General features: G+C 45.2%; 1 long non-coding RNA gene across 2 annotated transcripts; it reads left to right on the top strand.

Moving 5' to 3' along the window:
- Positions 1-984: 984 nt before the first annotated feature.
- LOC120438744 lies at positions 985-5,306 on the top strand. 2 transcript variants are annotated; one of them, XR_005612095.1, is made up of 4 exons: positions 985-1,039; positions 2,808-2,943; positions 5,072-5,148; positions 5,252-5,306. It is a non-coding gene; the product is annotated as an uncharacterized LOC120438744 (long non-coding RNA). The 2 variants fall into 2 exon arrangements; XR_005612096.1 differs by lacking the exon at positions 985-1,039 and adding an exon at positions 1,046-1,232.
- Positions 5,307-7,456: the final 2,150 nt, after the last annotated feature.

The following is a 7,456-nucleotide window of genomic DNA, read 5'->3' as shown; positions in this document are numbered from 1 at the left end:
CAGTGAGTTGGGAGGAGGGTCCAGGGCTCCAGGGAGAGAAGGGGGGGGAATCCACACACACGCTTCCTCTTCCACACAGTCACCGCCACAGCTCCTCCGCACACACGCACTCCTCTTCAGCCGCACTCGCTCCAAAACTCCACACACGCTGCCACACCCGGGCAGGTCCCGTGATTTGGTCTGGAAGAGGGATATCTACACACAGAAGTTAACGTTAGTTCCACAGCAAAATACAGACAGGGGATTATTTTGATAATGCCGAGAGCACGAACTCAGGAGGTTCAATGTTCCAGCGGTGAGCTGCTCTGTGCCACTGCCTTAAATAGCAGCTGGGGAAATCAGCCAGATCAACAGCAGGTGGACACAATCACACAGGTGCGTGGGCCAAGAGCGAGAGCCCGTAACGAGCTCCACCCAGGCAGAGAGGAGGAGGAGAGACAAAAAAAAAAAAACGAACAACAACAAAACCTGTAGCCAGCGTGAGCCAACCAGAGAGACACGGGGACTGTGACAGTTTTATGTACTTTAATAATGAAGGTTTGTAAAGCAAGGCCACTTTTGACTCACAAACTAAGTGCTCAGCCAGACTGAAAAACAGGAAGTTAGTGTAGAGCTATACAAGTATATTAATAAATACGGGAAGCCAGAAAGAAAAGAGGAACTTGTACCATATAAGGAGTTGTCGAAACTGTGTGACGTGTAAAGTACCAAAATAACACCTATATGAGACACATTTTTAGATTCTAATGTTAGAGATCCTGCAACTGCCAAGACCTCTTCCCTCTGACCCCTCCCCAAACCCTCAAACCCTCCTACCCACCTCGACATACAAACTCTGTGTGGCTTCACGTGTTCTGTTGATGTTTACATGATCGAAATAACTTGAACATAAACACAAACAAACAAAGAGGAAGACCGCACCGGAAGGAAAAAAAAACTACAAGTCCCAGCATCCTCTGTGTTTAGGGAGCAGCAGTGAAAGTGAAAGTATTGAGCCTCCGTTCAGAGCAGCAGGAGGAGGAAGGTGGAGCTGAGGCAGGTGAGTGTTAACATGAATATGTTTCTTCTTATGACATAAAATAATTCCACGCTGTTCGTGTCTGTGGGTGAAATGTGAGGCCGGTCGGCTCCTCTGAGCGCTGGTTTCCTGTAAGTAGAGAGGAAGTGAGTTTAGCTGAGCCTCCGTTTAGTGTGAGAGAGCAGGAGGAGAGTGAGAGCTGTGCTGAGGCAGGGTGAGTGTTAACACCGCTCTGACATTACTGTGTCTCTGTGGCGGGAACAACAGGCTCCGTCAGTGGAGGCAAAAATAATCAGACTTTGGTTTTTCAAAGGAAACAACTTTATGTCGGAAGTTCCCGCACGCTCATTGGATAACGATGTGTCAATCTCGAGCTATTAGCCAATGAGCGTGCGGAGTCACAGAAAGACCCGCCTTTATCACGGGAGTCAAAGGAGTTAGCAAAGAAAAGCGTCTGGACTTCTTTAAGTTGCTTGAAGACGTTTCACCTCTCATCCGAGAAGCTTCTTCAGTTCTAAGGTCAAATGGCAGAGAGTCCCAGATTTCTTTCGAGGATGCCAATGTTCACATATTGGACAGAGAGGACAGATGGTTTGAAAGAGGAGTGAAAGAGGCCATCTATGTCCACTCTGAGCGACCATCTTTGAACAGAGGCGGTGGTTTACGACACCAACTGTCTGCCATCTATAATCCAGTTTTGAGTTCCCTCCCCAGACGCCTTAATGCCCACTCACATCCTGGGCCATCTGACCTCAGGAATTCACATGACAAGGTGGGGCCAGGTTTCACAATGAGCTCACCCGAAACCCTGGCTGATTAGGTCCCACACCCACTTTCACACCTTGGCTCATGTGATTAGAGGATCATCAGGGGGTCCTTTGTCCCTCTTTGGGGGGATACTCCCACTGGGTTTAAATCTGGGACTCTCGGCCATTTGACCTTAGAACTGAAGAAGCTTCTCGGATGAGAGGTGAAACGTCTTCAAGCAACTTAAAGAAGTCCAGACGCTTTTCTTTGCTAACTCCTTTGACTACGATGACCTGGATGACTGAGAACCTTCACAGACTTTATCACGGGACTTTAAAAACTACAATGGCGACAGAAACTCCGTGAGTGGAGTTCAGGCTGACGTTATGAAACTGTGACGTTTGAGCCACTTCCTGTTCTCAGTCCCAGCGTCCTGATCACCGAGGTTTCTGTTGCTCTGATATCTGATATTGATTATATTGGTAAACAGGCTGTAGCAGAAACATCAGGTCTGTTCTGAAAACTGTCTTTATTTTTTCAAAGTAAGGGAATATCTGTGGTGTGATACCGCGGGCTCATGGGCTAAGGACTTGGATTGACAAGCGCAGATGATTGTGTTGTTTCTTATAAAGGCTTGTGTGTGTGCGCCTTCCTGTGTGTGTCCTTGTGTCAGTGGAACTGAATCAGTGTGTTAGAGAAAGTGCTCCTCTGCTGTGCCGTCATCGTGTGGATGCTTCCTTTAAAGTTGGAACTCATGTTTTTATGATCTGCTTCATTTCATTGAACCTTTATTTCTAACCATGAAGTCCCTTTGAGGTTACAGCCTCCTGGTTAGGTTGAGGCTGTTCTTGTGCTTCAGGCTGAAATATGAGGAGTAAGGAGTGGGGCTGGTTAGCCCTCATGACCCTCACCATAACACATACGTCACAGGACAGTGTTTACCACAGAAACTCCATGAAATGATCAATGAGAACTTTAGAAACCCGTCAGTGTGATGCTTCCAGTACAACAGCACCTCTGAGTGTGTGTGTTTACCTCTCAGACTAACTCCACCCTGACATCAAGAAGATGGAGGAAGAGGATGGAGCAGGATCTGCAGCATCCAGCTGTGTGTCTGTGAGGAGTGACCGGTCCAAAGGAGAACCTCCAGTGTTCAGTAATGAACCTGCAGCAACAATGTAAGAGAGCTGCTGACTCATTTATTCAGTGTAAATAATGATTTTTGATGCAATAGGACAAGAAAAATGACAAAAACAGTTTTGAAAATAAGGATTAAAACATTACAAACTATATTTTTGAGTTTCCTGATGTAGTACAAAAATATATGAACATAACTGTAAATAGGACAGATATTTTACGGTTCTTTTAGACAGCACCAAAAAACAAAAAGACTATTTTTAAGCTGTCTGAGGTAGTGAGTCAACATGTGACACTGGGTCAAAGGTCAGGGAGTAAAAGTGTGTTTTAAAGGAGGTTTAAAAGCAGCGAGTGAAGGAGCCTGTCGAGGTAAATCGTTCCATAACTGATCAAATTCAGTTGGTGATGTAGGCTGATCCTGTTTCTGTGTCATTGATGCTGTTCAATCAGGTTCTGTGAGAGAAACATAAAGAACTGTTTTCCTGTTAAATTAACTCCATCTATGATAATGTTACAGACCAACAGGACAACCATAACGTTTGTTGCCTCGCTGTTTTATTAGCCATAGCAGCTAACAGCTACCTTAATTCTAGCTTAGCAGACTGCTAATGTGGCTATGGGCTAAAGGTCCTTTGGGAGGCTCCCTTATTTCCACAGGGGTTGCAGCAGTAGATGGATCCATGTGTTTGATGCTTCCTGATGCGACCCTTCTAGTTATCTGGGTTTGGGTTTTCTATTTTACATTTAAAAAGATTTAATTTGCTTTGGCAGTTGAAATTACAAGTTTACACAGCGCTGTAGACCTCTGTGTGAAATCAAGCATCTGGTTCACAGAGAGGAGAACCCTCAAATGGGCTGTACAACATTATATAGTGAGACAAAAACAGAGATTATCGTAGCCATCGCTCTCTCGCATGGACGTGGCAGTCTTGCTGTCTGCTGCGAATCCTCCCCGTACCTCCGTGACCTCGTCTGGTATCTGCTCCCTCCTCTGTAAGAGACAGTAAAGGAAAACACGTCTCTGCCTAGTCTTGAAAATCTAATCTTATCATCCATCGTTCTTCTAGGGCCTCTTCTTCTTGTGGCCTCAGCTAACTGCTAATATTTAAATGGCTAACATTAACATGTGTGCCAGCCAGGTTGTTCAGTGTTGTGACAGTCAGCTGCTTCAGCTGCTGCTGGGATGGGCTGTGGCAAAGAGAACAGAGAAAATCAAAATCAGAGTTTTTCTCTGAATTAAAAGCAAGGGAACAACAACATATTCTACATGGTGAAACTGATGGTTTATGGTGTTTGGGTCTGTTTTTCTGTATTTATGCAGATTAAGTGTAAACTCAGATGAATTATACCATCAAACGTTAAAGGAAAATATCAGGATGAGTGTCTGTGAGCTGAGAAGGACGTGAAGCGAGCAGTTTATCCCAGAGCTGAAGCTGCTCTGTGTGCAGAGATGAGCTCAGATTCCTGCTGTGATTGATCAACAGTCACAGAAATGTAGACTTGTAGTTATTACTGCAGGATGGTCACAGCAGATACTGAGAAACATGGATTATGAGGATGGATGATCAAGTTTCTCACTCTCTCCTTTAAATCTCAGTTTTCTTCTTCTTCACAGTTTATCTGTTAATTTATTCATGAATAACACTGAAAGAGTTTCTGTTATATTTCCCCTTGAACATCACCTTATTAGGGCAGCATTAGGAAATAGCCCCCCTCCAAAGAATGAATGAATGAATGATGATAATAATAAAATGATTAAAAAGCAGAGCTCAGAGTGGTAGATGGTCAAACATGGATCCACGGGTGGTTCAACTGCATTTGGTGACGTGACTAAAGCAAATCTTTAAAATAATCCCACCATCAACGGGATGTTGTCTCCTTTACTACGGTTACTTTACTTGGTCACCATGTGAATTTCTTTGAAATGAACCAAATTCTTTATTTGTTGGTTGTTGCATATTTAAGCTCTACAGTCAGGAAAGGAGGAGATGAGGCCTCAACAATGTTGGGTTGTAGCTGTGGTTCAGGTTAGAGTGAGTGTCCATGGAATAAATGCAAGTCAGTGAACTGGAAACATGACTGTGTTCAAACTTTGTTTCCTTTTTATAATGAGTCTAATCAAAGGTGGACAGAAGTATCTCCACTTTGACTTTTCTGTGTCACCATCAGAGCTTCTGCACAGTGTGGAGAAAGATCCAGAAGCAGAGCTGGACTGCAGACAGCCAGTCAGAGCAGCTGTGTACAAAGTAAGACTGAACATCTGTCTGCTGATGGACTCATTTCTGAAAACTGGACTTCTTGTGTTGTTCAGACATTGAAGAGTTTTCTTTCTGTTTTTCTTTCTTTCAGCAGATGTTGGTCTGCAGGAGGTTTTAGATGAACATAAGATCAGTCTGAGGAGGAGATGTGAACGTGTGACTGAAGGAAGTGATGAAACAGGAAGTAGAACCCTCCTCAACAGGATCTACACTGAGCTCTACATCACAGAGGGACAGAGTGAAGAGGTTCATACCCAACATGAGGTGAGGCAGCTGGAGACAGCTTCCAAGATGGACGCCCTCCATGACGCTCCAATCAGGTGCCAGGACATCTTTAAAGCCTTCCCTGACCAACAGAGACCCATCAGAGTGGTTCTGACCAACGGCGTGGCTGGTGTTGGAAAAACCTTCTCAGTGCAGAAGTTCACTCTGGACTGGGCAGAGGGCTTGGAGAACCAACATGTCAGTGTGGTGGTTCTGCTTTCATTCAGGGAGCTGAACCTGATCAGAGATGAGCAGTACAGTCTTCTGGAGCTGCTCCATGTTTTCCATCCAACATTACAGAAGGTCACAGCAGAGAAGCTGGCTGTCTCTCAGCTTTTGTTCATCTTTGACGGCCTGGATGAAAGCAGACTTTCATTGGATTTCACCAACAGGAAGCTGCTGTCTGATGTCACACAGAAGTCATCAGTCAGCCAGCTGCTGACAAACCTCATCCAGGGAATCTGCTTCCCTCGGCTCTCGTCTGGATAACTTCCCGACCTGCAGCAGCCAATCAGATCCCTCCTACATGTGTTGACAGGCTAACAGAAGTACGAGGCTTCACTGACGCCCAGAAGGAGGAGTACTTCAGGAGGAGATTCAGTGATGAAGAGCTGTCCAGCAGAATCATCTCCCACATGAAGACATCCAGGAGCCTCCACATCATGTGTAGTATCCCAGTCTTCTGCTGGATCACTGCTACAGTTCTGGAGCACATGTTGACTACAGAGCAGAGAGGAGAGCTGCCCAAGACCCTGACTGACATGTACTCACACTTCCTGCTGGTTCAGACAAAGAGGAAGAAGAACAAGTACCACGAGGGACATGAGACGAGTCCACAGGAGCTGACGGAGGCTGACAGGGAAGTTCTTCTGAAGCTGGGGAGGCTGGCGTTTGAACATCTGGAGAAAGGAAACATCATGTTCTACCAAGAAGACCTGGAGCAGTGTGGTCTGGATGTGACAGAGGCCTCGGTGTACTCAGGAGTTTGTACAGAGATCTTCAAAAGAGAGTGTGTGATCTTCCAGAAACCAGTCTACTGCTTTGTTCATCTGAGCATTCAGGAGTTTCTGGCTGCTGTCTACATGTTCCACTGTCACACCAACAGGAAGACAGAGGTGCTGGAGGACTTCCTTAAACTAAAATCTTTGACCACGATGATTTCCAGTGTTTTTGATAACAAAGATCTCCAATCACTTGATGTATTTCTGAGGAGAGCCATGGAGAAATCCCTCCAGAGTAAAAATGGCCACCTGGACCTGTTTGTTCGCTTCCTTCATGGCCTCTGTCTGGAGTCCAACCAGAGACTCTTAGTAGGCCTGCTGGGTCAGACAGAGATCAGTCCAGGAACCATCCAGAGAGTCATCAACAACCTGAAGGAGATGAACAGTGATGAAATCTCTCCTGACAGAAGCATCAACATCTTCCACTGTCTGATGGAGATGAACCACCTCTCATTATTTCAGGAGATCCAAGAGTTCCTGAAGTCAGAGAACAGATCAGAGAAGAAACTCTCTGAGATCCAGTGCTCAGCTCTGGCCTTCATGCTGCAGATGTCAGAGGAGGTTCTGGATGAGTTGGACCTGCAGGAGTACAACACATCAGAGCGGGGACGACAGAGACTGATTCCAGCTGTGAGGAACTGCAGAAAGGCTGGGTGAGTCCAGATGTGATCATTAACATCATTGATCAGTGTAGGTTAGTAGTTTAATTTTGAAAATAAAATCAGATTGTAACCACAAAGTGTTTGTGTCCGTACGCTGCAACCTTCCACACCATCCTTTATTGTACAGACTCAGCAGCAGCTCCATGGATCCCAAATCCAAGAGTGGAGAACAGATTTGAAGTGTGTCACATCCATGCAGTCACAGCTGTTTCCACCATGTTTCCACTGATATTAATCCTGTTCAATGACACGTTTCATATCAGTGAATATGTTCTTTAGGACGTCCACTGACATGTTTAAGTGTCCTGCTGGAAATCACTCAAATCATCCATGAAATCCATGAAAAATCCTTTTAGTGTTTCTAACTTC

This window comes from Oreochromis aureus, linkage group 3 (genome assembly GCF_013358895.1).
Source record: "Oreochromis aureus strain Israel breed Guangdong linkage group 3, ZZ_aureus, whole genome shotgun sequence".
Classification (NCBI taxonomy): domain Eukaryota; kingdom Metazoa; phylum Chordata; class Actinopteri; order Cichliformes; family Cichlidae; genus Oreochromis; species Oreochromis aureus.
The sequence above is the reverse complement of the archived record's forward strand: the minus strand, read 5'-3'. Positions and strand labels throughout refer to the sequence as shown.